The sequence below is a fragment of the Mastomys coucha genome, unplaced genomic scaffold, assembly GCF_008632895.1.
Source record: "Mastomys coucha isolate ucsf_1 unplaced genomic scaffold, UCSF_Mcou_1 pScaffold7, whole genome shotgun sequence".
Lineage (NCBI taxonomy): Eukaryota > Metazoa > Chordata > Mammalia > Rodentia > Muridae > Mastomys > Mastomys coucha.
Genome location: NW_022196913.1, coordinates 38275902 through 38296995, shown reverse-complemented (window position 1 = coordinate 38296995; position 21094 = coordinate 38275902). Strand labels below are relative to the sequence as shown.

The following is a 21094-nucleotide window of genomic DNA, read 5'->3' as shown; positions in this document are numbered from 1 at the left end:
CCTTGTCCTGTTCCTGCCCCACACTGGGCTCCAGTGGTTGTGGGCGAAACCAGTTTCCTCCTTACTGCCGGCATATGGCAGGAAGCCTGTGCTGGGACATGGGTAGTAGCGCCTTCCTGCCTTGTACTTTATCCTTCACAGGCACTACGTAATATCCTGGTAAAGCAGCACAAAAATGCCTACAGTGTACTACTAGGCAATCAAAAAAGAAATGAGTTGTGAATACATCTGGCTCCAGTCTATTTCCCAGAGTAAGAGCATCCAATCCGAAAAGGTTACGTACTTCATGATTCTATTTCTTGAAAGAACAAATTGCAGAAATAGGGAATCAGAGTAGTGGTTGCAAAGATTTAGGAGTTAAAAAACAATATTTGTTTTGAGGGATGCATTCTTCGCCTGCCCTATCAATGTCATGCCACAATAAGACATTCTAGCCAGATGTCGTCACTGGAGGAAACAGTGAAACAGATATATAGGTCAAAATAAAATAGTTAATTAAAACAAAATGTTGCAAGACCAAGGACTTCCTTTAAAAGCTGGGGCCAGTGCTATATGTATTTGGAGGAGCTGGGGAAAGGGGCTGGTGGGAACTTCAGGTGAAAAATTGTGCGTGTGTGTGTGGGTGTGTTTGTGTGTATGTGTGTTTGGTGTTGGCTTTCTGGCTTTCTACCCACTGTGACATCTTAGCAATTCAAGGAATGGTGTTGTGGCTGATCATGTTGCTACCATTTTCCTTACATTGAGATGTGGAATACTCCGGGCGCCCAGCACTTGGGAGGCAGAGGCAGGCGGATTTCTGAGTTCGAGGCCAGCCTGGTCTACAGAGTGACTACTAAGACAGCCAGGGCTACACAGAGAAACCCTGTCTCGAAAAAAAAAAAAAAAAAGATGTGGAATATGGCATTTTTACTGCCCTGCCCTGGAGATAGTCTACACTTTTTAATAGAGCTGCATGTCTAGGTGCCTTAGCACCTGTAGGATCATGCATGACTGGAGTACAGCAGCATCTGAGAACAAGAAGAACTCACAGACACACTCTAGGTAACCTGCTCTCCATGGGAACTAGAAGCTGAACGATACTCTTTGGTGTCCATAATGGTGTAGGTTGAGTAGACGTAGAACAGTAGGACAGTTCACTAGGAACACTACCTTAATAGAATAACAGAGCTTTCCACCAATCTGGTATTGTTTCAGTCGCAGCAAACAAATAAGACGGACATTGTACACTGAGTTTCAGCTGTAGGTCTTGCTCTCAAAATGAGATGCACTAACAACCAACATGGCTCCGAGGGATTTCCAGTTAGTCGTTTGTGTCACTTTAATGCTGCAGAAATGGACAAATGGAGTTAGGAATAACAGGCAAGGAGGCAGGAAAGCCTATCAGAGCCTTCCTCAACTCCTCACCTCAAATATTTTATTTCAGAATGAAATGGCTACTGTACGGCTACCTTAAAGATGACTACACTAGATAGGCTGCCTCCCACAGAAGTTGTTGTTTGAGTTTTATTTAATATTTCTATCCCTTCTGCTAAAAATATTTCTTTTTCTTTGATAACCAGACACTTCCTAATAATAACCATTATGTGTATGTATATTTATGTGTAAAATTAAGTGGCTTTACTTACATTTACAATCTTTAGCTACTATTATTACCAATTCCCAAAACATTTGCACAACTCTAAACAAAAACTCCTTTTCTTTTCCATAATGGAAAATTTGGATCTTGAATGTCCCCAGAGGTCCATGTGCTGATAAGGGCTTGTATCCAGGCCATGGCACTTTTGGGAGATGGAGGAAGCTGTAGGAGGTGCCTTTGAAAAACAGTTGGGTCATTGGTGATATGTCACTGCATGGATATGGGTACCCTGGCACTCTATCCTCTCTCTTTGGTTCCATGCTTCTGTGAGGTGAATCAGGCTCCTCCCCATGTACTCTCTGCCAAAATAATTAGCCTTTGCACAGGCCAGAAAGCAACAGAGCTAGCTACTCTTGAGCTCAAACCTCTGAAACCGTCAGCCAAGTGGACTTCTTTCTACCTTTAAGTTGAGTTATTTCAGATGTTTGGTTATAGACCATCAAATAATAACTCCTCATTCTTCTTTCCTCTAACCTCTTGGTGTTATAGTGTCATCTCTGTGATAGATACTCTGATAAAAAATCAACATAGGAGAGAAAGGTCCTATTTCAGTTCACAATCCTGTTACAGTATATGATAGCGGGGAAGTCAAGGCAATGGAAAATTAGGACAGCTAGTCACATTACATCAGAATGAAGAGAGAGATGCATGCTTACACTTACTGCATATCTCTTTAGCCTTATAAACTCCTGGCCCAAAGCCAGGGAATAGTGCTTCCCACACTCAGGCTGGGTTTATCTATCCATATTAATTAAGGCCAGTCAAGACAATCTTCCACAGATGTGTCCACAGGCCAGTATTATCTAAACAGTCCCTCATTGGGAATGTCTACTCAAGTGATTGTATCAAGTTGGTAATTTAAACCAAGCATCACAATGGGCGACTTCTAGTCTACTTTCTGTTTCCAATGACTTGCATAATCTCTTTCATATAAATGTGTTATTTTCACTTGGCTTATTTACCTTGAAAATCTGGTTGCCAAAATTCATCCATGATCTAGTGAATACCAGAACTTTATTCCTTTTTTGTTTTTGTTTTTTGTTTTTTGTTTTTGCCTTTTTTTTTTTGTTTTGTTTTTTGAGACAGGGTTTCTCTGTGTAGCCTTGGCTGTCCTGGAACTCACTCTGTAGACCAGGCTGGCCTTAAACTCAGAAATCTGCCTGCCTCTGCCTCCCAAGTGCTGGGATTAAAGGCATGTGCCACCACTGCCTGGCTTCATTCCTTTTTATAGAATAATTTGAATACACACACACACACACACACACTACATTTTGCTTATCCACTCATGTTGATAGACAGGATGCTTGATTATTTTGAATAATTTTGTATTGGCTATTCATGTATGCTTACCCGTCTCAGTTCCTATATTCAATCTTTTTGTGCATATACCTAGGAATGGGATTGTTGGGTCATATGGCTGTTTTATTTAGCCTTTTAAGGAATAGCTAGTGGCAACATTTCTATGCTTATTTAGTAAGCAGTGTTTATACTCTTAAAGTTTTTTTTATGTGTTCTTGTGTGCTTGTATGAGTTTATGTGACCATCTACATGCAGGAATCTGCAGTGGCCAAAAGATGGAGTTGGATCCCCTGGTACTGGAGTTAGAGCATGTTATAAGCCACCTAAAGTGGGTTCTGGGAACCAAATCCAGGCTCTCTGTAGGAGCAGTATGTGCTTTTAACCCTTGAGCTGTCTCTACAGCTCCCATTTTGGAATCTGAATAATTTCTTCTCAGTTGTTGTACTTCCAGGTTTGTCTTCATGTTGGCTTGGAGGTTTTTGAGCTGTTTAGCTTCTGTTGAGCCATTTGGAATTATATTCACTCAAATACATGATGAAAAGAAACATAAGAGATTCAGGGCTCATGGTGATATTTAAGAAGGGTTATGAAGTAACTAGTCCACATTGTGTACACAGTTATGAAGCAGAGAGAGGACAGGAGATAGGGTTAGGGTATGCACCATCAAGGCCAATCTCTACTGACCCACTTCCTTCAGCAAGGTTACCATTCCTGAACTTCAACACCAAATGTTAGACATTTGAGCCTATGGGGAAACTTTCAAATTCAAACCACAACAGGGCTTTTAAGATGTTGGAATTCTAGATGTCCTTCAACAGAGGGATGGATACAGAAAATGTGGTACATTTACACAATGGAGTACTACTCAGCTATTAAAAATGATGAATTCATTAAATTCTTAGGCAAATGGATAGAACTAGAAAATATCATCCTGAGTGAGGTAACACAATCACAAAAGAACAAACATGGTATGCACTCACTGATAAGTGGATATTAGCCCCAAAACTCTAAATAACCAGGATACAATTCACAGACCACGTGAAGCTCAAGAAGAAGGAAGACCAAAGTGTGGGTGCTTCGGTCCTTCTTAGAAGGAGAACAAAATACTCACAGGAGCAAATATGGAGATAAAGTATAGAGCAAGGACTGAAGAAAAGGCCATCCAGAGACTGTCCTACATAGGGATTCATCCTATATACAGTTACCAAACCCAGACACTATTGTGGATGCCAAGAAGTGCATTCTGAAAGGAGCTTGATATGGCTGTCTCCTTAGGGCCCTGGCAGAGCCTTACAAATACACCCTAGAGGTGGATGCTCGAAGCCAACCATTGGACTGAGCTCAGAGTCCCTAGTAGAGGAGTTAGAGAAAGTACTGAAGGAGTTGAAGGGGATTGCAACCCCACAAGAAGAACAACAATATCAACCAACCAGTCCCCCCAATGCTGCCAGGGACAAAGCCATCAACAAAGGATTACACATGGCTCTAGTTGCGTTCATTTCAGAGGATGGCCTTGTCGTGGATCAATGGCAGGAGAGGTCCTTGGTCCTATGAAGGCTTGATAGATGTCTCAGTGTAGGGGAACTGAGGGTGGGGAGGTGCAAGTGGGTGGGTGGAAGAACACCCTCATAGAAGCAGGGGGAGGGAGGATGGGATAGGGGGTTTCGGGGGTAATGTAAATAAAAAAAATATCCAATAAAAAAAAGATGTTGGAGTTCTATTATTTGGGCTTCTGCTGTATGACAGGAAAGGCTGAAGTTCTGAGCCATGTGGATTTTACTGAACAAACACAGAGGACACAGAAAAAGAGATGGGTTAAAAAATGTATCCATTGTGACTCTATAACCATAAAAATGTTAAGTCTTTAGGGTCCTTTGGTGACCCCAAGGGAGATTTCTTGATGACTACTGTTTTCTATACTTATGACATATTTTCTGAATATACTATGAATTAACATAAATTTTTGTGTCATTTTGTGCCTAAAACAGCATAAAGAAAAATTTAACTGTCCCTAGAATTGTGTGTGAATATGTGTGTGTATATATATGTAATGAATTTGAACTTCTGAGGATGATTTTTAAACTACATTAATACATAACAAATTGTTTGAAAAACATTTAGAATACAGGAAATTAACAGTTACCTGTTGAATTTTGGGCCAAAGAAAATGGGTTATTTGAGGATTTCACTTTAGCCATAACTAAGTAAAATGTTACCTTATCAAAATGTTTACCTTCCTTCCTGATAGAATGATTTGTGCCTCATCCTGTTAAATATTAATATGTAAAGTCAAAAATATTTGTCACATTAAAGTTCTAATCTTGGAAACTGAGACTAAAATGTTTTATAAGATTTTTGCTATTTTTAAAAGTAGTATTCTTTTTTTCTTTTGTGTATGAGTGGAGGTGCATGTTGGTGTGCAGTTAGAGGCCAACATCAAGTGCCTTCCTCAGTCACTCTCCATTGTATTTTTTGAGACAGGCTTCTTAGTGAGCAATGAACTTGGAATTCATTGACCTCAGCTAGGGTAGCTGACCAGCAAACCCCAGAGCTGTTCTGTCCCACCTGTCTCCAGTCCTGGGATTATAGGTGACTGCCACCACAATGCTAGATTTTACTTGGTGCTAGAGATCAAATTCAGGCCTTCATGTTTATACAGCAAGCCAGCCAGGTCTATATAGTAATATTATGTCTAAAATACCTAAATAAGTAATTAAATCACACCCCTAAACCCTGACCTTATATCAGTACTTCAAAGATGGATTTAAAGGGTCAATGGGTAATATGATGAGTAAATATTCATCTTTATTGTAAATGTATAGAGTGTTTATTCCGCATGTGTATAGGCATGCCACAACGGGAGTTGCAGATGATTGTAAATCATCATGTGGTCACTGAGGACTGTACCTGGGTCCTCAGGAAAAGCTGCCAGGGTCTTACCTGCTGAACCTTTATCCAGCTCAGGGTGGTTAATCTTGGTTATCAGTTTGCTTGGATCTGAAAATCAACTGAAAGACACCTCTGAACAGGTCTGTAGGAACATTTCCTGGAAGAACTAACCGAGGGGAGAAGACTCTCCCCCAGAGCAGGTGCTCTTTGCACAGCAGCCCAGAAGAGGTTCAAGGAGAGGCAGGGCTGCTTACGTGAGTGTGATTGTCCCTTCAGTGTTGCTGCTGCCTTCACCCTCCCTGACACCTAGAGATTCTCCAGGGATCTCTGAGACCTTCAGTGTCATACTGGGACTGTTGAAGCCACTATCCTCATGGCCTGAACAGCTACGAGGTCCTCAGTGTTGTCAGCATGTAAGCAACAATCATCGAACTACTTAGGCCTTATTGTGTAAACCAATTTTAAAAATCCCATTATAACTACAGGTTCGGTTGCTCTGGACACAAGTGTTCTGTCTTGTTAACTGGCCCTCTTTGTTCCTCTTTCTAATAGCCACATAGAATACGTCTCTTTTCTCAGCTTTACACTATTGCTGATCTCTTTAATCGATCTGTTGGGGATAGATGGTTGACCTAACTTGTTAGGGCTGCTAGGCTTGGCTTCCGGAGAACTCGGTAACAGGAGCTGAGCACATGGCTGACTCGGGTTGGACCTGTTGTTCCCCTCCCCTTCCAGACTTTCTGATCCAAGAGATCTGCAGATTCCTAGCATTTTGCTTTCTCCAAGAGGGTGAGTGCCACCACCCTCATCTTCAGTTTTGAAAGTTTCCTTTTAAAGTCAGATTAAAGCATGTCTCAAGAGTCAGTGTGGAAAAACCAAGACTTACCCCCTGCAACTATGAGCCCCTCCCGCTTACCCAGATAACCTCTGTCCTCAGATGCTTTGGGGATCTTCATACAGGGAACTCAGGGAAAAATTAAAAACTCTGTCTCCTGCAGAAGATATCCATCTTCACTAGGTGGCACCATTTGGTACATGCCCTCTTGCCTATGTCTGAACTGTTGCAGACGATCCGAAATAGGGTAATTCAGCTATGATTCCTCAACCTTCATTCAGTAACTAATCCCAAGGACTCACTTTGGCTTTTGCCTTCACCTGGCAGAATATTTATATCGCTCCGACTGCCTGCTGCTTGCATGTCTGGCCTTTAGTGTGAGCCTGGGCTGGAAAGGCTGACTTTCTCAATTAAAGCCTGGCTAGCTCCACTGTCTTACCTGACATGGAGCCCTGCTGGTCTCATCATGCCACTTGCATAAAGAAATGAGCAGGGACAGTTCAACCCAAACTATATATAATAGTCTGTCTACTGGATGGAATGGGGGAAAAAAAAAGCCAATATAAATCTGGTTGATTTTAGTAAGTTGAGCCACAGAACATAATACCGCTTCTGAAAACCCTGCTCTCTTTAAGTATAGGTTAGCTGAAACCACATCCAAGGATATATATCTGGGTCCTTCCTGAGAGTCTAAGGGTGCCAAGCCATGCTCGGCTGTAGGCTTATAAGCCATGCCTTTCAGATTCTTGGCAAGAGCTTCAAAAACTATACCAAGAATTCCTACACCCCTTTGACTATTTTACTAATAGTGTACTTCAAGGTCTTTTGTCACCAGGAGGTGACCTCAAGAGCCTGAAGGACCAAACAGGAGAGGACAAAGATGTTTCAATCTCAGGAAACCCTAGAGCTCCATCTAGTGGTGATTCACACTAAGGCAGGGCTGGCCACCCTTTTGGCTTCTGGGTCCCCCACTGGAGGAAGAATTGTCTTTGAACCACACGTTAAATATACAAAAAGAAAAGCTGACGAGAAAAGGGGAGCTGTGTATTATTTTCCTACACATCTGCGCCATTTCAGAGAAGGAGAAAGTCCTCACATAACAATCTTAGTCTGTTCATAAGAGTCTTGCTTGTCTTTTGAGACAGGGTTTCTTTGTGTATCCCCGGCTGTCCTGGAACTAGCTTTGTAGCTCAGCCTGGCCTCAAACTCACATAGATCCACCTGCCTGTGTCCACAACGTGCGGGGATTAAAGGAATATCATGCCTTAGCTCCTAGCATTCTGGAAGCAAAGGCAGGCTGATATCTGAGTTCCAGGCTAACCTGGTCTACAGCATGTGTTCCAAGACAGCCAAAACTACAAACAAAACAAAACAAAACAAAACCCTGTCTCAAAAATAAAATCACTACACAGGTCCAAGATGTACAATCTGCCACCCATCCACCCCCAGCCAGAGGACAATGACCTAGTGTGCTGTTTGTCATTGCTCTTGGGATCTAATATATCAACAGCTGCTTCCATGGAAGAATAACTATTGTGATGCTGAGCATGTTGTCAGGCACTTGTCAAGTGTTTGGGTTCTAATTTTACTAGATGTGCTTCATTCTCAAGCATACTTGCTCAGCTAGGCAGTGGTGGCACTCGCCCTTAGTCCCTGCAGAGGAAAGGCTATCTCTGAGTTCAAGGATAACCTGGTCTACAAGAATGAGTTCTATAGTTGCTCACAAATGTATGAGCTGCCAACAAGTGATGACATGAACAGGTTGTGACTGGGAATGGAGGGATAATTGTGTCAGGAGAGACAGGATCCAGAAAAACTGAGTAAAGAGACCTAACCAAGTTTATTCTTGGGTTAAAAGTCAGATTTTATCTCTGTGCATTCTGCTTGACAACTGGTACATAACATATTTATGTGGGCTGAAAATGGAGTTGCAAATATATTAAAATATTAATTATTTTTTCCTGGAAATCTTGAAATTTGTTCTCAAATTCTAGTTCTAGATTGAAAAAGTGGGCTACATATTTGCACTCTTCACAGGGCTATGTTTAGCTAACATGTTGAAATGCATACAGGTGTTCACCTAAATTTGAGCTTGACATAATCTCAGATTTATTTGGAGTGGTGTTATGATTTGAAACCGAAGTACTGATAAGCTGATACACCTTGAAGGTGTATGATTTAAATGAGTCTTTGAATCTATTAAAAAGTTTAAATCTATAAGCCAATATTGTAGATTTATTGTGTCATATGTATATGAATATTTTGCCTACATGTGCATGCTTGGTATTCAAGGAAGTCAGACAAGTGTGACAGATTCCTTGGAACTGGAAATACAGACAACTGTGACTGCCATGTGGGCACTGGGAATGAAACCCAGGCAGGCCCTCTGCAAGATAAGCAAGTGTTCTTAACTGCTGAATCATCTCTCCAGCTCTGCGCCTCAATTTTAAGGATACTCTTGGCATCTGTCCTGGGCCAATGCATACTTCTTTTACTGGATTTATATCCCAATATGGAGAGACAGAGAGAATCCAGGCATATACTTAGGTCTGGCCATGGGCACCTTCAGCTGGGGAAAGGATAAGAAGGAGAAACTGAATCTGATTTCCCAAGGCCATGCTCAGTCTCCCATGGAAATCTGCTCATCATTTTCAGTTGTTCTAGGCAAGAAGAAACAACAGCACCTGGGGGCCCCTGATAAGAGAGACAGGAGGTTGAGAAGCATTCAGTGTGTACCTCTGTCTCTGGATGGCTCACCAGGTGTTATAGACATGGATCTGAAGTCCCAGGCCACATGCTGAAGTATGCAGATTCTTGTGTACTACAGCAAAGAATTAAACAGGGAAATGTCTAGAAACAGAAATAGAGACAGTTTCAGGAAGAGAAAACACTCCAGAGAATGGGAGTGCACTAGTGAGCTGAGCCCCCAAAGCACCCAGCCATGAGTCCATGACTCTTTACAGGTCATTTACACAGCCTCACCTCTCTCATGTTTGGATATTTTATTTTTCCTGAGTATGAAATCCAGGTAAAGCAGCCCTTCCAGTCTTTCTCTGTCAACTGGCTTCTTTCATATGTTAATCTTTTTTCTTTTTTCTATTAGATATTTTCTTTATTTACATTTCAAATGTTATCCCCTTTCCTGGTTTCCCCTCAAAAAACCCTCTATCCCCTCCTTGCTCCCTAACCCACCCCTCCTGCTTACTGGCCCTGGCATTCCCCTACACTGGGGCATAGAATCTTCACAGGACCAAGAGACTCTCCAACCATTGATGACCACAAGGCCATCTTCTACAAATGCAGCTGGAGCCAGGAGTCCCTCCATGTGTACTCTTTGGTTGGTGGTTTAGTCCCTGGGAGCTCTGGAGGTACTAGCTGGTTCATATTGTTGTTCCTCCTATGGGGCTGCAAACCCTTCAGCTCCTTGGGTCCTTTCTATAACTCTTTCAATGGGGACCCTGTGCTCAGTCCAATGGATGGCTGTGAGCATCCACCTCTGTATTTATCAGGCACTGGCAGAGCCTCTCAGGAGACAGCTATATCAGGCTTCTGTCAGCCAGCACTTGTTGGCATCCACAATAGTGTCTGGGTTTGGTGACTGTATATGGGAAGGTTCCCCAGGTGGGGCAGTCTCTGGATTGCCCTTCCTTCAGTCTCTGCTCCACACTTTGTCTCTGTAACTCCTTCCATGGGTATTTTATTCCCCATTCTAAGAAGGACCGAAGTATCCACACTCTGATCTTCCTTCTTCTTGAGTTTCATGTGGTTTGTGATAAGCTTCTGGGCTTATCAGTGAGTGCATGCCATGTGTGTTCTTTTTTGATTGGGTTACCTCACTCAGGATGATATTTTCTAGTTCCATCCATTTGCCTATGAATTTCATGAAGTCAACTTTCTCTGACACTCTTCCCTGTCCCATTCCAACTCTGCTTAGCGTTTCTCCTCACCTTTGCGATAGCTGGTATCCTATCTCTTACTCCGCCTTTCTGGAATCCCCACATGGGGTCCTTCTTGTTGTTCCCTTACTGGCTTTGACTACTTTCAGCTCCTAATTGGACAATTGGAGACTATCCAGCTGCTTCATTCAAAGGAAGCCAATAAGCTCTATCCCTTCACATGCATATCCAGTGAACACTCCCTCACGGGTCTCTCCTAACTGAATCTACACAGATATTTTGTTTCCTTACATCTCCTTGCTCACTAATTGAGGGTGCAGTCTTCTAACCATTGTGCTCTTAAGTCTGGCAGCCCAGGGGCTTACTTGCCTCACCAGAATGCAATGGTTTATCTGGGCCAGTCAAGTAGAAATATCACTATGCAGTTAAAAGTCCAAAAGCCAAACATTGTTTAAGACAGACAGCCTCTGTGAGCAGACTCCATGGGAGGGCACATGGGACTGGGTCTCTTGGTTAGTGCCTCACCTAGATCTACCTGCGGGCAGAATTGGCTCCGTTTTGGCCCCTGCTTCCTTAATCTTTTAGTTTGATTGCTATCTTCCCGATCACAGACCACTAAGCTGCAGATGGCATGGTTTTAGGAATATCATCTGTTAACCATCAGCTTCAGTGCCTGCGGCACACCCCTAAAACTATTTCACAATGCTTTCTATGATAAACACCCTCTCCCCTCTCCAAAATGCAACTCAAACCTTTCATGACTTAAGGTCCTACATGCTTATGACAGACGAACACTGCCAGTCAGACCCCTAGTGTCCCTTCTAAGCTCTATTTGTTTGTTTGTTGTTTTTAAAAAATTTTTATTAGATATTTTCTTTATTTACATTTTAGATGTTATCCCCTTTCCTGGTTTCCCCTCCAAAAAAACCCCTATTCCCTCCCCCTCCCCCTGCTCACCAACCTACCCTCCCCTGCTTCCTGGCCCTGGTATTCCCCTACACTGGGGCATAGAACATTCACAGGGCCAAGGGTCTCTCCTCCTATTGATGACCAACTAGGCCATCCTCTGCTACATATGCAGCTGGGGCCATGAGTCCCACCATGTGTACTCTTCGGTTGGTGGTTTAGTTCCTGGGAGCTCTGAGGGTACTAGTTAGTTCATATTGTTGTTCCTCCTATGGGGCTGCAAACCCTTCAGCTCTTTGGGTCCTTTCTCTAACTCCTTCACTGGGGACCCTGTACTCAGTCCAATGGATGGCTGTGAGCATCCACTTCTGTATTTGTCACTGGCAGAGCCTCTCAGGAGATAACTATATCAGACTCCTGTCAGCCTGCACTTGCTGGCATCCACTATAGTGTCTGGGTTTGGTGATTATATATGGGAAGTATTCCCAGGTGGGGCAGCTATCTGGATTGCCCTTCCTTCAGTCTCTGCTCCACACTTTGTCTCTGCAACTCCTTCCATGGGTTTTTTTATTCCCCCTTCTAAGAAGGATTGAAGTATACACACTTTGGTCTTTCTTCTTCTTGAGTTTCTTGTGTTTTGTGGATTGTATCTTGGGCATTCCGAGCTTCTGGGCAAATATTCACTTATAAGTGAGTGCATACCATGTGTGTTCTTTTGTGATTGGGTTGCCTCACTCAGGATCCTCCAGATGCATCCATTTCCCTAAGAATTTCATAAATTCATTTTTTAATAGCTGAGTAGTACTCCATTAGGTAAATGTATCACATTTTCTGTATCCATTCCTCTGTTGAGGGGCATCTGGCTTCTTTCCAGCTTCTGGCTATTATAAATAAGGCTGCCATGAACATAGTGGAGCATGTGTCCTTATTACATGTTGGAGCATCTTCTGGGTATATGCCCAAGAGTGATATTGTTGGGTCCTCCGGTAGCACTATGGCCAGTTTTCCGAGAAACAGCCAAACTGATTTCCAGAGTGGTTGTACCAGCTTACAATCACACCAGCAATGAAGGAGTGTTCCTCTTTTTCCAGAACCTCACCAGCATCTGCTGTCACCTGAATTTTTGATCTTAGCCATTCTGACTGGTGTGAAGTGGAATTTCAGGGTTGTTTTGATTTGCATTTTCCTAATGGCTAAGGATGTTGAACATTTCTTTAGGTGCTTCTCAGCCATTCGGTGTTCATCAATTGAGAATTCTTTGTTTAGCTCTGTACCCCATTTTTTAATGGGGTTATTTGGTTCTCTGGAGTCTAACTTCTTGAGTTCTTTGTATACATTGGATATTAGCCCTCTATCAGATATAGGGTTGGTAAAGATCTTTTCCCAATTTGTTGGTTGCCGTTTTGTCCTATTGACAGTGTCTTTTGCCTTACAGAAGCTTTGCAACTTTATGAGGTCCCATTTGTCAATTCTTGATCTTAGAGCATAAGCTATTGGTGTTCTGTTCAGGAAATTTTCCCCTGTGCCCATGTGCTCAAGGCTCTTCTCTACTTTCTTTTCTATTAGTTTCAGTGTATCTGCTTTTATGTGGAGGTCCTTGATCCACTTGGACTTGAGCTTTGTACAAGGAGATAGGAAAGGATCAATTTGCATTCTTATACATGCTAACCACCAGTTGAGCCAGCATCATTTGTTGAAAATGCTGTCCTTTTTTCCACTGGATGGTTTTAGCTCCTTTGTTAAAGATAAAGTGACCATAGGTGTGTGGGTTCATTTGTTTTTTAAGAATTTTTTAAAGGTGTATTTATTTATTATGTATATAGTGGCCTGCCTATATATATGCCTACAGGCTAGAAGAGGGTACCAGATCTCATTTTAGATGGTTATGAGTCACCATGTGGTTGCTGGGAATTAAACTCAGAACCTCTGGAAGAGTAGCCAGTGCTCTTAATCTCTGAGCCATCTCTCCATTCCCCCTCCTCAGCTTTCAAGCAGTCTCAGTAGAAAGAAGACCTTGATTTAGTTTCAGTGACTTGACCTTGCTCATGGGGAGGGGTTGTGGGGGGAAAGGGGGGCTGTAGAAACAAAAAGGCCCCAAATGAAAGCACATCCCACACCCCCACACACATACCCACTTCAACAGCAGAACCCAACTGCCTTAAGCCTGATCCAGTAACTTGTGATGCCTTATGCATCAGGGGATCCCCTAATGACACTTGAGGCCTCACTTAAGTGGCCAGGCTCAGGAAGGATAAATACTGCTGTGAGTGTATTACTTATCTGGATAGTAAGTAACATGGACACTTCCTGTCTACCCAGATATGACATCACACAAACGGCCCATGTACAAAGATCAAGTAACTTCCTCACTGGCATGAATGGACTCCCTTACATCTCAGAAGGGAGATTGTCTCTGAGAATTTTCTTTCTGTGCTTCTGTTTCTCCTGTAATGTACATTCTTTATTAAGCCTCATATCAGTTCAAATCAGATAAATCAGTTCAAATCAGGTAAATACTTCTATCCCTATCCAATCAGCTTCTTATTTATAGTCTGACATCTAGCAGGCATAGAAAGGAAGACCTCTAGATTTGAGTTCTATTTTCCAGGTTGAATAGTAAAGCTTTACATTATTTGGTTAACTTTGAGAACAGTGTAACTAAACAGTAAGACCTTTGGGAATGCATGGAGTTTTGTGTGTGTGTGTGTGTGTGTGTGTGTGTGTGTGTTTGATTCACACTTAGCATTAGATTATTTGTAATTTTGTTATTTATGTATTTACCTTTGAGTGTCTCATGTAGCCCTGGTTGGGCTGGAACTCAAGGATGATCTTGAATTTCAGATTCTACTACATCTACCTGAGTGCTGGAGGTGCAGGTATACATACTTCCCCAGGTTTCCGACGATCAAAGCCAGGGTTCAGTGCAAGGGAAGCAAGCACTCGTCTAGCTGACATACATCCCTAGCCCAGGTCGTGTTACATGAAAACTATAAAAACATCCTAAGTTTGAGTGGAGGACTCAAATAACTAATGCAACATTTGGAACGACAACAGAAAGCAAGGCTTCAGGACTCTGCCAGTACAGACCAGATTAACTGTCCGTAGAGAGTGACTGCATGTACTTTTTGCTGTACCAGCAGATCACACGTGGTATGCTTAATTTCCTTACTTGCTGGGCCAAGAACATAGTCTAAGCCACACCCTGCGGTAACAGGCTGGTCATCTTAGGTTAAGTTGTCACTTGACCTTTTCTACCACTCCACCCCAACCCCACCCGCCCCTTCCCAGCATTGACCCCACAGGGTTCAACCAGGGATCTTTCTCTCAGCAGTCCAGGCCCCAACCCCCTAGCCAGACCCTGAGCAAAATCCTCCTGGACCATTAGCCCATGGAGTCCCAGGCCTACCTCAGTCCCTGCCATGACCCTATCCCCTCATCCAGCCTCCACCCCCAACCCCTGCTCTCTTCTCGGAACCCCTGTCCTCTGGGATCTTAACTCTCTCCCAAGTATGTGACTCCACCCCCAGCCTCTGGACTCCAGCCTAGGCCTTCCCCAGCGGCTCAGTCCCATTCCAGTGGCCATGCTGGTGTGTGAAAGCTTCTGCCTGCTTCTGCCTAGGATGCAGTGAGTGGGCTGTGGGGTTCAAACTCTGGCTGCAGCCGCTGGTGAGTCCTGGCTGGCTGGGTTCAGGGACAGCCGGGAGGAACACACACTCTAGGAGCGGGCAGAGCTGAGGGACCTGAAGTTTTCCTTAAGTTTCTGGCACCCTCGGACAGTTCAGGACGAGGCTAGGGCGCCTTTAGGTCATGGAAAGGAAAAGCTTCTCCCTATCGCCCATGTGCCGTATTCCATCAGGAATCTGGAGTCATGACTGTCCCTGTCCTGGCTCTTTCCAGAGCAGGTGGATTCCTCTTGTCGATTAGTGATGATTTGTCCCTGACTCACACCGGTCATTTCCTCTGGGTGTCTAGAGACACGGCATTGCAACCCTGACCACCTTCCTGCACTGCTCTCCACAGAGGTCACAGGCTCACTCCAGTGCCAACAGATCCCTCCAGCACTTGCTCATTCCTGCTCTAGGCCAGACTACACCAGCCCCACCCCTGCTTTCTGCCCTATTCCCTACTCTGGTGCTTCAGGCCTTAGCAGAGAGACTCTTAGCATTTGACCGCACTTCCCTGCCATTCATCCTTCTAGTAAAATCCTCTCTTTTCTTCAAGAAAGCAAACCACACCCCTCCCCCCAAATCCTTCTCTATTCGAAGGCCGCCCACTTCTGTTCAACAGGTATTCTTCATGGCTCCAAACCACCCTGGTCCTTTTTTAGAACTAGCCCTACTCTTTGTTCTTAATAATCCATTCCTCTGTCTTCTGGACCCTCTGGCCTCTCCTAGTCAGCTGCTGTTTCTTTCCTCTCTATTCACCTTTGTGCATTCGAATTCCTGGGAATTCTTCTCCTTTCTGGGAAACTCTCACCAAGGCCTATGACTTGTATGTATTTGGCATCACATTTACACTTGGTTCCTAGACCTCTCTTGAACTTCCCACGGAATTTTAATCTTTCATTGTCAAAATTGAAATTGATTCTGGACCTGGTGTCACAGGCTTGTTATCCCAGGTATGTGGGAAGCTAAAGAAGTTTGAGTCTATTCTGTGCTACAGATAAAGTTTAAGGCCTGTCTGGGTACTTACTGAGATACTATCTCAAAATAAAATAGGGCTAGGGATGTAGCTCAGTGGTAGAGTGCTTGCCTAACAAGCAGGAGAGCCTAGTCCAGTCCCATGTGTGTGTATATATATATATATATATATATATATATGTACAAACAGACAGACAGACAGATGACTGCTGAGATGGCTTAGCTGGCTAAAGTATTTCCCTTGCCAGGATGTTGCTCAGTGGTAGAGTGGTAGAGTACTTGTTTAGCATTCAGGAGACCCTGGTTCAGTCTCCAGTACTCAAACAAACAAACAAACAAACAAACAAACAAACCTGCTAAGATGGCTTAGTTGGCTAAAGCATTTGCCCTGCAATCTTGACAGCCCATAAACCTACCCTTTTTTGTTTGTATTTAGTTATTTTTGAGACTGGGTCTCTCTATAAAGCCCTGTCTTGAAACTCACTAGATCAGGATGGCCTTGAAATCGCAGAGATCCACCTGCCTCTGCCTTCTGAGTGTTGGGATTAAAGATATGTGCCACAGTGCCCAGCCCATAAACCTACAAAGCTGGAAAAGAGAGAACCAGCTTCACAAAGTTATCCTCTTAACTCTATGAATGCATGGTGGCATGAGTCCATCCCCCTTAATAAACACAGTGTTTAAGAATTTAGTCACTCTTCTGCTTGTCACATCCATTTACCTGCTGGACCAAGTCAGGCATCTGGGAGTCATGCTGGAGTCCTCTTTCAGTACACACTTAGTCTACAAAGCCCCAAGCCTGTCTTAGCTACTTTTATTCTAAGAACAGCATCATTGCCCACCCCCTTCTCATTCCAACTGTTATTTAGCTCTAATGTGAAGCAAGCTAACCTAGCCTAATTCTGATATTGAGTGCCCTAGTTTGTCTTTCTCTCTTCTTTTCTTTTTATTTTCTTCTCTTTTTTCCTCTTCTCCCTCTCTATCCTTGTCATAGTCATCATTGTCCTCCTCCTCCTCCTCCTCCTCCTCTTCCTCCTCCTCCTCTTCCTCTTCCTCTTTTTTTTTTCTCATCTTTGTGAAGTGGAAACTTCTGGTTGTGTCATGTGATGCAGACTCAGGTGATGTTTTACAGAGGCAAGGCCCGTGAGAGAACATGTGATGTTTGGAGAGAGTTTGGGATGCTTGCTTAGATAGCTAGCTGTGCAGCAATTTTGTTGGTCCCCTGTCTTTGCTGATCTTCACTTTGTTGAAAGAGGCACAGCAGAGAACTCCTGGCATTCCTGCTGGGCCTGGTTGCTCCCATTGACTTCTGCTGATTTGGCAGAGGCATGGTGGTTTCTGTTGGATCATGCTGCTGATGACACTTTTGAACTGTACTGTTGGTATCCTGACAACAGATCGGAATCACTCCAAAAATTAATTCTAAACATGCCCAAATCTCATTGTCCTATTTACCATCTTTTCTCCCCTACCTTTGGATGATGGACTAGAATGGAGTGTTGAAGCATTTGAGAACACTTATTGAAGTACATTTTGAAAACTCTAAGCCTACAGCCTTGACTCTCTTGGAACTAACAATGTAGAGCAGAGTGGCCTTGAACTCATAAGAGATCTGCCTACCTCTGATCCTGAGTGCTGGGATTAAAGCCTTGCACTACTATGTCCAACTCCCTAGCTTGCCTTTTCCTTATGTGATAAACTTAACAATCAAAAGCAGCTGAAATATTCCCTCCTATGTGCCATTTATTCAGCTCATCCTCATTCTGCAATTCTCAGTTCTAATGTTAAGGACTCTGACACCATTTTTATTCATATTCCCAAGGGCAAAGTTATTTATTCAGCTTCTACTTGTTCTTGCCCCCATATTCAGCACAGGTACTGACATACCACAACATATTTCATCTGCTTGCACATCTGTACTGAGAAATGGAGAGACTGTCCTCTCCATTTCTGTCCCCAAGTGGTCATGGACTGTTCAGGAAGTAGAATAAGTCTGTGCAACAAATGAAATAATTATACCATATCTGGCAATCCATTAGCATAATTTTTCCAATACTAGCCAGCCATATAATAAAGTTATTAAAGCTGATAGTCACACATCAAACTAGCCAAAGAACAAGATTGTAATTGTTCTAAAAGACTTTGCCTATGAAGTCACACAGTTAACTCACAGGCTGGAAAGTACCCCTGTCCTTGTGAAGGTCTTATATTGTTTTTAAACTTGTTGATGGCCCTGGAAAACAGGAGGGGCAGTGTGTATTTGGAGGGAAGGTCTGAGGCAGTGATAACTAGACAATAGAGTCCTGTTCTGCACAATCACTTTCTCCTTGAGCTCAATAAGCAGATGCCTTCCTCATAAGAGGCTGGGGTGCCATTCTTTGAATGTCCTCAGAAAAACTCACACTGAAGCCAATCCCTCATGTAAAGAATTAGGAGGTGGGGGGTTCTTTATGGAATGATTAGGTCATGAGATCTTTGTATAAGTGGAGGAATGCATCAATGTACTTATGGGTTAACTAGGCAATGGGATACCTCCCCCCTCTTCTTTTTACTTTTTTGTTTGAGACACAGTTTTTCTGTGTAGCCCTGTCTGTCCTGCAACTATGTAGACCAGGCTGGCCTTGAACTTACAGATACTCACCTGCCTCTGACTCCTGAGTGCTTAAAGGTGTATGCCACCATTGCTCAACTGGCACAGGGTTATCGCAAATAAGTCTGTTATAAAGCCTCGTTGTCCTTGCATTTTGAAAGCATCTTTTTCACAGTGTCAAGCCCTGTACTTCCTCAGGACTCTGTAGAGTCTCCCCCAACAAAAAGACCCTTACCAATATAGTCTCTTATTCTTGGACCTCCTAGCTTCTAGAATGACAAGCTAGAGAAGCCTCTGCTCTTTATAAAAATAAATTGTCTGTAGTACTGGTCATAGTAACAACAACAAAAACTACTACTACTACTCTACTACTAAGACAAGCAGGCACTCACAAGGGGTGCTGGGGACCAGCTCAAGCATTCAGATACTGAGATAGGACACAGTGTCCAAAGATCAATTCATCTGCACTGCATTACTACATGAAAGTGCATCTTAATATTGATTCTGTAGGAAATCTGCACAACAGGGTGGGCTGATGCCCAGGAATCATTAGGCTTTATAATAGTAGTAGGACATACAGCAGCAAGAAGCAATCCTGGGATGAAGTCTCTGAGGACCCTGCATCTCAGAGCATACCAGTGACAGCCATGCAAAGCAGTGGGCCATCTCCAGAAAACCTACTTGCTTGTCTTAGTCTTTCCTAGATGGCTTCTGATGAAGTGGAGCTTTCTATTTTCATTTAAAAAGAATGAAAACATTTTAGCTACATTTACCAAGGAGCACTAACAAGTGACACACATATCTCATACCACTTTCACTTTCATTCTAGAATCTCCAAGCTAGACTTTTTAAATTTATCCTATTATGTAAAATCCAAATGTGTCTCTGTAATGGTTAGGTTTAATTGTCAAGTTGACACAAGCTAGAATCACCTGGGAAAAGTGTCTCCATGATGGATTGTCTATGTTGGGTTGGCCTGCAGGCACGTCTGTGGGGATTGTTTCAATTAAGTTAGTTGATGTAAGAATACCCAGCCCACATTGGATGGTACAATTTCCTCGGTAAGAATTCTTGAGCTGTAGAGTGGAGAAGTTATGCAGAGCAAGTGAGGATATATTTATTCATTTCTGTCTCATCTCTACTGTGGATGTGATATAACTAGCTGTTTGAAGTTTCTGCTTTGACTTCCCCACCATGATTGACTATATTCTGGAACTATAAGTTGAAACAAACTCCATTTCTTTTAAGTTGCTTTCTGTTGGGGCATTTTATCACAGAAACAAAACTAGAATAATATTCAAGAAGACTCTTACGTTTGATTGGGGAGGTATCTTCTAGGTCTCTAAGACTATGTTGGCTATAATGCAATCCCAAAACTTAGCCCCTCTCTTCCAGATCCCTCCCGTACTAGTGTGACAGGGACTGCAGAGAATTGGTGTTCCTAGGTACCACTCACAGGCTTTAAGCCCTGTTCACCACAGGTTTATTTTTGTTTTTAACTCCCACTTCCCCTCTCTCTGTGTTAAGAGCTTCCTTGTAATGGATTCCTGGTCAAGACCCTCTGTGGTCAAGGAAGCTAGGTGTTGCTGACTTGGTACTTGAGGGAGTAGTTTACCTGGCACCCTCATGAATCTCCCTTCAGCAATGACCCAAGACCTCATGGTCAGGTGACTGTGCACCTGCATCCTGTCCAGCATATGGAAATCCGCTCTTCATTTGCATCTTGACACAGACTACATAGCTCATCATAGATGTGTATTTAGGAGGACTTACTGTTCTTCCAGAGGACCTGAGTTCTGTTCCCAATGTCTACTTCAGGTGGCTCACTACTGCCTGTAACTTTACCTCCAGGGCATCTGATACCTACTTCTGACCTCCACAGGCACTTGCACACACATACACTCACAAAACAGCACACACGTTGCACATAAAGTAAAAGCTTAAATCACTGACCTACACTCTCCAGGACCTCCTGAGACCTTCACTGGTGCCATTCTCACAGTTTGTTGCAGTTGAAGCACTTCACCTTTAATGTGGGTTAAGCCTGCAAGATTCTGAAGCATCTATAACAGAACAGATTCTCCATTAGAGCCTGCAGCCACATTTTCTGCCCAATCACCTGTTGCCTGTTTGGTGAGATAGCTGCTTAACTTTTATATTAGCATAGCATTATTAGGAATGTTTGTGTGAATAACCCAAGAATATCCGAGAGGTAAATCTTGTGTGGGACATCCTAATTGCCAAGCACCTTTCAGTCCACAGGTATGCTCTCCACTCTGGGGATGGTAGTTCACACCTGTAAACCCAGACTATTCAAGGTTGGTAGGAGTATTGTTATGAGACTGAGATCAGCTTGAGCTATAAAGTGACTTCCAGGCAGAGTGAGTAGGAACCTATTTAAAA

General features: G+C 43.1%; 1 protein-coding gene across 1 annotated transcript in view; it reads left to right on the top strand.

Moving 5' to 3' along the window:
* Window positions 1-21094, top strand: part of LOC116082570 (serpin B6) — a 91614-nt gene that overhangs the window by 47060 nt on the left and 23460 nt on the right. The window lies entirely within an intron of this gene.